General features: G+C 47.2%; 2 protein-coding genes across 4 annotated transcripts in view; both read right to left on the bottom strand.

The window, feature by feature from the left end:
• The window catches only part of TMEM248 (transmembrane protein 248), a 128496-nt gene that overhangs the window by 110968 nt on the left and 7581 nt on the right, over positions 1–9947 (bottom strand). The window lies entirely within an intron of this gene.
• Positions 1–9947, bottom strand: part of TPST1 (tyrosylprotein sulfotransferase 1) — a 65440-nt gene that overhangs the window by 9415 nt on the left and 46078 nt on the right. The gene's annotated exons all lie outside the window — the stretch shown is intronic.

Genomic DNA, 9947 nt, shown 5'->3' on the forward strand with positions numbered 1-9947 from the left:
TAGACTGGGCTGTGGAGTGAGTTCCTGTACAATTCGGGCTGCACAGCCAGACCCTGTCTCAAAGAACTGAAAATAAATAAGAGACCAGAAACCAGAGGCTAAGAGATATGGTACATACACCCTACTGCCAAAGGCCAGTAAGAAAATTACTTGTGCAGTTAATATCACTGCCGCGTCTGAAATTTCCAACATTTAGTGTCACCAGTGAGAACGCTGCAGCCGGTACTATTTTTGTTTGCTGACAATTCCTCCCTCCTTCCCTTTCTTTTTTACCTTGATGCCAACCTACTAAGGTCCTTGAAGTTTAAAAACATTACCAAAATCGATCTCGGTTCTGCTGTCTTCTCACAGTGTTTCTCAGAATTGGTGAGAGTGCGTACTTGTGGGTCTCAGCCAGCCCAGAAAGCTCTAACTGCCTGTTCTCTCCTTCGGAGGCATCTATTGCTCCCCGGCTAACCCTCCATCTTGTTCCACATGTGTATATTTTCTCTGATTATCACCGTCACCTCTAGCCTTTTTAAAACATTCATTATTATTATTTCGTTATTTTCTGTGGGTATGGGTGTTTTGCTTGTATGTAGGCCTGTGTACTGGGTGTGTACCTGGCACCCACAGAGGCCAGCAGAGGGTTTCAGATCCTATAGAGCTGGGGCTACAGATGGCTGTGAGCCACCATCAGAGGATCTGGGAATCGAACCCAGGTCCTCTGAAAGCCAGTGATCTTAACTGCTGAGCCATATCTCCAGCATCTTTCTTCTAGCTTTTTCCCCCCTTGGTTTTTCGAGACAGGGTTTCTCTGTGTAGCCTTGGCTGTCCTGGACTTGCTTTGTAGACCAGGCTGGCCTCGAACTCACAGCGATCCACCTGCCTCTGTCTCCTGACAGCTGGGATTAAAGACGTGTGTCGCCATGCCCGGCTCCACTTCTAATTTTAACTGTGCACCCTGAAAGAGCATCTCCAGTGTGCCTGTGTCCCCCACTTGAACATTTCTATGCTTTCTGTTCTATCCTTATCACATGTCAGTGTTAGGGTTTTCAAAGACTGGGTTTCTCCCTTGAGGTGCCTGACTTATTTAGGCAGGGGAGCCCCTCCAATTTACATAAGAGGCGCAGTAAAGATGAGTCAGACTTGTTCTGTCTGTCTGTTTTAGAGGCGATATGTGAGTTGAAAGCTACACGGCATGGTCATAACCTTAGTGGAAACGCTGCTCTCTCTTTAGCAGAGTTTTTCATATCTTTATGTCTTTATACAAAGAGTATGATTAGAGATTTAAAACAAAACAAAATGCAACTAACAGTTGTGAAAGAAGACAGAATACATCATGAACGGCTGAAAAGAATTTGCACACAACAGAGGAGCTGCCTGCTGCATGCAGAAAAGAAGGCCAACCTGCTTTCTAACACAGACAGGAGATCAGGAAAGAGCTGACCCAAAGAGGCTTGCCAGCAGACGCAGAGAACAGTGTCAAGACTGGAGTCCAAAGAGGTGCGAACTATTTGGGTTTTAAGGTTGGGCCAGGCCTTGCTACAGCAACTTGCTGAGGTAGTCTTGGGATTTTCATACTAAAACTGGGGAAATGGGGTTTCTAGCACTTTTTTCATCACTTTTAAAAACAATAAAGGGCTGAAGAGATGGCTCAGTGGTTAGCATTTTTTGCTCTTGCAGAGGACCTAGGTTTGGTTCTCAGCACCCATGGTAGCTCACAACCACCCCTCACTGCAGTTCCCGAGGATCCAATACCTTCTGACTTAAGCAGGCACCAGGCATGCATGTGGCACACATATATACATACATGCAAGCAGGTAAAACACTCATATGTATAAAAGTAAATCAATAACGCTAAAAACAAACAAATAGACAACCACAGTGGAGCTGATGGGTGCCAGGGAGTGCCTGCACCCAGCACTTGGGAGGCAGGAGGATCAGAAGTTCAGTGTCATGCAAACTACACAGTGAGTTCCAGCCAGCCTGGGCTACAAGAGACCCTGGTTTCAAAAACAAACCTAAACAAAGTAAACAAAAAACAAAACAAAACAAAACAGCCGGGCGTGGTGGTGCACCCCTTTAATCCCAGCACTCGGGAGGCAGAAGCAGGTGGACCTCTATGAGTTCGAGGCCAGTCTGGTCTACAAAGTGAGTCTCAAAAAAAACCCAAAACAATTCCAAACCACAAAACCATGACTACCACCCCACAGTGGACCCATGGGTGGTGCATACCCTGGGATGGTCCCAGCATTCCGTGGTGCATGCTCTGGGATGGTCCCAGCATTCCATGGTGCATACCCTGGGATGGTCCCAGCATTCCATGGTGCATACCCTGGGATGGTCCCAGCATTCCATGGTGCATGCCCTGGGATGGTCCCAGCATTCTGTAGGCTGGTGTGGGAGGGTTACATAAATCTGGAAGTTCTAGACTACATTTCCAGCCGCTTATCCCAAACCCATTTCTCCAGTGTCAACATTCACAAGGAGGAGGCAGGAGTAAGGCCAGCCCTGGCTACGTAGCAAGCTCAAAGCCAGCCAATGCAAGCTAGTAAACAACAAACCGAGGGGGAGGGCACTGGACCCCGGGGGATTCTGCAGAGTGAGGGGTGACAGGAGCAGGGCTGGGAAGCTGGAGTGCATCAGGCAGCTGGCTTTCCAGAGGTGACACGCACGAATTCAAACCTCAGTCCAAGTGCCTCCCAGAGGAATTTCTGATACGAATCAAGGAAATCAGTCCTTCATCCAGAGAGCACATGTGGTGCGGGGATGTGGGAACTGGGCTAAAGGTCAATGTCTCCCTCAACTCACTTCACTCCAAGAGGAAAGCTCAAATGAAAAGCTGGTGTTCAGCCCCAGAGAAGCTCACTGTAAGATCTGAGTGAGCATTCCAGCTGAATAGAGGAGGAAAAAACACAGTTTGAGGAAAACATAACTATTTATTTCACTTCTTGTGTGTGTGTGTGTGTGTGTGTGTGTGTGTGTGTGTGTGTGTGTGCGCGCGCGCACGCGAGCTCTACCTATATGGTCACATGAGTGTGTTCATGTGTATATATACTTGCACATGCATGCAGAGGTCAGAGGTCAATGCTGAGTGCTCCCCTCTGGTGCTCTCCGCTTTACCTTCTGAGACAGTCTCACTGCACTCGCTGCTCACGGATTCAGCTAAACTAGCTGGCCAGGAGTCCTCCGTTCTCTGAATAGCACTGTGATTACCAGCTCATGCCACTGTGCCCAGGTGTTGTTTGGTTTTTTCCAAGACAGGGTTTCTCTGTGTAGCCTTGGCTGTCCTAGAACTCACTCTGTAGACCAGGTTGGCCTCGAACTCACAGAGCTCTGCTTGCCTCTGCCTCCCAAGTGCTGGGATTACAGGTGTGCGCCACCACTGCCCGACTGTGCCCAGGTTTTCTATGTAGGTACTTGGGATTGACCTCGGGTCTTCACAGCTGTGAGGCCGGAACTCAATGAACTGAGTCTTCACTACAGTGTCATAGTTCTACTGAAAGGTCCAGGGTGGCAACACACATAAAATCCCTAATTCTGAAGGAGCAATGCAGGCCGTGGGGGAAGACACTGAAGGCGAGGCTATCTCTGAAGCACCGACACGGGACAGAAAGACAGACACTTAAAGCACATGAGAAGGGGAAGGCCTCTCTCTCTCTCTCTCTCTCTCTCTCTCTCTCTCTCTCTCTCTCTCTCTCTCTCTCTCAAGACTGGCTGAAGCCTCTCACTAGCTGAGAAGCAAGAATTCCAAAATAGGCGGCGTGTGCTTTTAATCACTGCACTTGGGAGGCAGAGGCAGGAGAATCTGTGAGTTCAAGGCCAGCCTGGTCTACAGAGAGAGAAAGTTCCAGGACAGCCAGGGCTATATAGAAAAACCACATCAAAAACAAAACAAATCCCAAACAATGAACAACACCTGCTGGGAAGGTTGCTGACACAGAGACAGTAGGCTTTTATCCAGAGATACTTCAATAAGATTGTTATCACAACAAGGGGCCATGGGTAACACCTGAGCAAATATGATCTAGAATAGAGCTTTACTCCTTTCCCAGATGAAACTGTCTCAGAATCTCACAGGTAAGACTATTTAATTTACAGTGCAAACATCTCGTGCCTCGAAACCTGTGATCTGGAATCGTCCCTTCTCAGCTGTAATCCTATGTGAGCGCTCCGCAGCCAAGAGCCTAGCAACTCATTTAAATTCCTTTGAAGAGACAAATTTAGAACTTTCCAAAATTATATACATAGCAGCAAAAAGACGAGGCAAGCGTCTCCTAAGGAACCCACCCCTGAGTATGTCTATACTGATCTGCTCTGAGCAGCTCTCTCTCTCTCTCTCTCTCTCTCTCTCTCTCTCTCTCTCTCTCTCTCTCTCTCTCTCTCTCTCCCCCTCTCTCTCCAAAGCAATATCAGGTTCCTTCCTAATAAACTCTCACTGCACTTCATGCTAGCATTGAGGGAGCCAATGACCCAGGCTCCACTTGAGCAGAGAGCTTGGAAAACAGACCCTTCAGGCGACAGCACAGAGATGCGTTTCTGGCCAGTGTCACTGACATCTTGATGAACATAATGAAGAGATGGAAGATTCCAGATGAGACCCAGAAATTCAGGAACTGGGGAATGCATTGTTTGAAATGAAAACGTCACTGGGTAGCAAATTAGATTCATAAGAAAGGATCAGTGAATTAAAATAATACATTCATTTAGTTTAAAACTAATAAAAAAGCCAGAGCGGGGCTAGGAGATGGTTTAGTGGATAAAGCACTGTTATGTAAAAGTGAGACCCCAAGTCTGTGTCCCTGGAATCCACATAAATGCTGGCTGGGTGTGGTAGCTCCCCTGCAATCCCAGTGACTGGATGGCGGAAACAAGAGAGTCCCCAGAGCCACCTGGCTAGTCGTATCTGTGAGATCTGGGTCCAATAGAGAGATCCTGCCTCAAAGAATACCATGGAGCGCGACTGAGGAAGACATGTGAAGTCAGCATTCGGCCCGCACTTCCCTCCACACTCGGATACACATACATAGGGCCATGGGGGGCTTATGTGCCTCTCCCCATACCAAATAAACAAATGTAATTAAAATTTCTCAAAGAAAGACATTTTAGCTTAAAACACAAACTAAGAGAATTAGTAGCTAGCGAACCCTAGTAAGGCAGGCATCTGGCTGCAGAGAAAAGATGCCAGAAAGAAATCTGTATCAAGAAAAACAGTGCACAGGTGGCCCACAGTGCATAAAATATTTAGTAACTGCCTGCTTACAGAAAAAATTTGCAGCTCTTATTCTAAAGCAACCATAACAGACAACCACAAAGCATCGCTAAAATGAAAAGATAATGCCACAGTGGATAAAACAAAATACTAAAAAAATACTAGGCTGATCCAAAAGAAGCCAGGAAAACAAAAGAACAAAGATAGACAGCTCAAAAATAAGAACCAAACACTCGATGGTGGACTTCAGCCGATCAGACGAGTAATTACAACACGCGTAAGGAATTAAAAACATTGCGTTAACCACAATACAGTCACTTAATCACTTTACATACAAAGACACGAATTAGAGATTTATTTTGTTTTGTTTTTTGGGGGTTTTTTTCCTTGTTTTTTCAGGGTTTCTCTGAGTAGCCTTGGCTGTTCTAGACTCACTTTGTAGACCAGGCTGGCCTCACACTCACAGAGATCCATCTGCCTTCCTGAGCGCTGGGATTAAAGGCGTGTGCACCATGCCTGCCTACAAATTAGAAATGAAAGGATGAGGACAACAGACCATGCATGAGGCTCTGCTCGCCAGGCAAGACCAACTACTGGGGAAGAAAACGTCCAGTGCTGAGGCTACGTCACAGTGACAGAGCCAGCTCCTCAAGCCCAGCTGGCTGTTCTCTCAGCAGTGCCGGTTCAGAACGCCAGGAGCAAAACTGACACTAGGAGGAGAAAGACCACAAGCACAGCACTCTTCTCAAAATGTCTACACCAACTAAGAATTATGAGCTGAGCAGTATGGTGACATTACAGAACATCCCGGGGGCAGAACAGCTTTCCACGTGAGCGTGGGGCCACATGCTGGCCACGGAGCAACTTTAAACATATTTCGAGGATTGAAACCATGCTGTGTGTGTTCTCTGACCACGGAACAATCATATTAAAAACTAGCATCCAAAGAAACAAAATCCTCAAATATTTCTAAAAGTAAATGCTGTTCTAAGAAATCTAGACTGTATCCCATACTAAGACTTAACTACTTAACAATATTTTTAAAGGTTTACTTTGTGTGTGTGTGTGTGTGTGTGTGTGTGTGTGTGTGTGTGTGTGTGTGTGTGTGTCCCCAGCTGGCAGGTCCTCTGCAAGAGCATCAAGCACTCTAACTACTGAGCCCCCTACACAAGAATTTTCACATGGGATCTGCAGTGCCAGCTGATGCTCGAGTGAAGAGCCGGACAAACAAGAATGCTGCAGACAGACAGACAGACACAGCAGAAGCAGCTTTGTCTGGGCACAGGCATCTGAACATGCAACAGTTCCTTGTAGGCTCTAGCAAGTACTGGTTGCACTGGCTGCAGTGCCTTTCTTTTATTAAAGCGTGCGTTGTTGTGTATGCACACGTATGTGTGCAGGCGTGCCTCGGTGTGCGTGAGAAGGTCAGAGAATGATGTTTGGTAGTGGTCGGTTTCCTCCTTCCACTGTGGGTTTCAAGGATAGAAGCTGGGTCGTCAGGCTCCTGCGGCAGGCGCTCTTAACCAACTGGCTGTCCCTGTGTTCCCATGCAGCTTCTTACCGCATGGCCCAGGCAGTTAGCCCAACCTCCCTCAGCCCTGGCAAGGTTCTTCTTGTCTTCCACTGTGGGCGCTGCACCCTGACCTCTGACCTCTGCTTTCCCACCAGCTACTACTTCCTCTTTTCTCGGTAGGGTCTACTGAGCTTTCCCATAGGATTCGCCATTCGTATTTGGATCTGCTCTGCTCCCTCTTCCTTCTTTTCCTCCTTGTTTTTTTATTTTGAGGAGAATTTCACACCTGAGTCCTGCATTTATGCCATTTCTGCCCCCTCCTCCCCTGACTCCAGTTCCCCCCATGTCTCCCTCACGGCCCTCACATTCATGACCTCTCCAAATATTCCTGTGATACAGCCTTTCTTTTTCTATTTTTTTTTTTTTAATGTGGATGGATGTTTTAGCCTGGTACCCAGGAAGGCCAAAGAGAGCGTCAGATCCCCAGGAACTGGAGTTACAGGCGATGTGGGAGCTGCCATGCGGGTGCCTGGAAAAGAGCAGCAAGTGCTCTTAACCACTGAGCCGTCTCTCCAGCTCCACATAAACCTTTGCTTGAGACAGGATCTTATTCTGTAATTGAGGCTGGCCTGGAGCCCCAGGGTATACCAGTGTGGCCTGTGATGGTCTTTCTGCTCTGCCTCCCAAGTGCTGGAATTAAAAGCCCGCACCACCATAACTGGCTTGGAACATCTTTTCAGCTCGGTTCAGTTTTATTTTAGTTTTTATTAGTACATGGGATCAGATCCAGGGCTCACACAGTCTAGCAAAGTGCTGTACCACTGAGCTATATCCAAGACCCTGACTCTTCAAGTTTCACAGCCAGGTCTTTAAACAGCACTGGGTTTGACCTGTGTGCCCCAACTCCTACCTGCCCCCCGGCTCGCAGACCGCCCGTGTAGGCTGTCACGGCTGCATCCTTCCACTCAGGGAGCAATTCCAGCTGGCTTCTCTCTCGCAAGCAGTAACTTTGGACAGCAAATGTGAGTGTGTATACAGAATTTGAGGTTCTTTGGTGCACCCAGGTAGCAGTTAGGAACAATGACCCTTTGGCTCAGCAAAGAGCACCCTCAAAAAAAGCCCACAGGGTTACAGTCATCAGCAGGCAGCTTGTGGAGAGGCTTGGCGAGGACAGCAGGAAACAGGAGATTTTAATCAGTGTCCAGTAAAATCGAATGTATTTATATGCCTGTATTTCTGAGGCAGGGAGAAATCTATATTTGGTCCTAGTCTCAAAGAAGTCGCTAAGTCTAAAAAGGTTAAGAAGCTATGGAAGAGGGAGAAGGCTGAAGTGTGACCTGGAGAGCACTATTTATTAGAGTGTGCCACAATCTGGGGACAAGAGGCTGCCGAGAGAAGGCACGGTGCGTGTTAGCATCTCATTGCCAGCTCACTGTGTGAGTCACGGCAACGGCCACACACATGACTTTCATTTAGAATTGGGAAGAGCGCTCCGAAGACATGCTGACTCAGACGTCATTCCTTCTGGGCTCCGTACACTCTATAAAAACCAGCATTTTTAGGCCTCGAGATAGGGATTTCTGTATTCCCAGGCAAAAGGTGATTTTTTTCAGTTGCCCCTTTCCTCCCGGCCTCCCACCATTCAGAGATACATGATTCCTCCAGCCACGTGTCTGCTTTGGTGTTCTCTCTGGGAGTATATGACGGCGATACAGCTCGAGACTGCTGCATAGCATCACAGACACAGGAAAAGGACAGAAAGGGAAAGCTGTGAAGATGCGCAGGATTTGGTCTGAAACGCAGCTAACTGGTAGGACGGACCATGCAACTCAAATTCAACAGACAAGGACGGGGCTGGCAAGATGACAGACACACTAGCTGAGTTTGGTTCCTGGGACCCACATAAAAGTGTGTGGGGGGAAACCCCCTCCAGAGTTGCCCTCTGACCTCCACATGCATGCCACAGCACACACACACTAAATGTGAAACAACCAGCAAAACTCCAGGCACATTAGTGTTGCATTATTCCAAAGGCTCAGCATGCAATCCATCTTCTCTTTCTCACCCTCCCCAACCCCGGCCCTGAGGGTGCATCAAAACCCTTTCAAAGGCCACAGGGAGTAGAAAACACACTCTCAAGTCACATGGGCTCAAACCACAGCATTCTTCGCAACTACCACTCAAGGGAGCCAAGAAGACTCTAGCCAAGATGACCTGCACATGTGAGACTGCAAGCGCCTACTGTCCTGAGAACCGGAAAGATCACTGACTTGCGGATCTCGGTGTATGGAAATCCCTTCCAGTCTGTGCACAGGAGAGAGCCACTGGCTCCCAGCCTCTTACAAAAAGGCTGTCAGGGATTACGAAGTGGGGTGGAGACGATGTTGGCTTACTACTTAGCAAACTGCACCTCAAAATTTCAGTCACTGTAATAAAGCTTTTCAGAAACTTAAGGGGGCAGTTCATAAAATACATACAAACAGCTAATAAAGTAGAAATGTTCACTTACATTAATCAGTGAGACCTATTAAAGTTAGCAAAAAATCTATAAAAATCATGTCCATCCTGTTGGCTTTAAAGTTTCTTTTGTATACCTGCGTGAGCATCAATGTGCATCAACATATATCAAGCACCTTAAAAAAAAAAATCCTAGGCCAGGCTTGGTGGCGCAGGTCTTTAAGCCCAGCTCTCAGGAGGCAGAGGCAGGAGGATCTCTGTGAGTCCGAGACCAGCCTGATCTACAGAACAAGTTCCAGGACATCCAGGGCTACATAGAGAAACCCTGTCTCAAACAAACAAACAAAAAAACCAAACAGACAACACAAACCTCAGACACTTTGGTCTAGTTTAATGTCACCTTTATCAGTCTAACCTCAAAGAAAACCCTACAGCCTACACCCTGAGTTCAGCACCCAGCATCTGTCCTACGCAGTGAGTTAAAGGCCAGCCTGAGCTACACGAGGCTCTGTTCCCAACCTTGATGCCAAGAAAGTTTACATTTTATGTTTATCTTAACCAATACAAACTTTTAAACAGAAATGCAAAATGATGGTTTGAGAATAGATGGTTGAGAGGTATTTATTCAGATTAGTTCTTTAAGGTTTATCACAGTCTTTTGTAAAGCTGCAACACTGTGTGTGTGTGTGTGTGTGTGTGTGTGTGTGTGTGTGTGTTTTGCCTGTGTGTGTGTAAGTGCACTGCATGCATACAGTGTTCTTGGAGGCCAAACAAAGAGCACTG

Source organism: Acomys minous (assembly GCF_964271855.1).
Source record: "Acomys minous genome assembly, chromosome: 16".
Lineage (NCBI taxonomy): Eukaryota > Metazoa > Chordata > Mammalia > Rodentia > Muridae > Acomys > Acomys minous.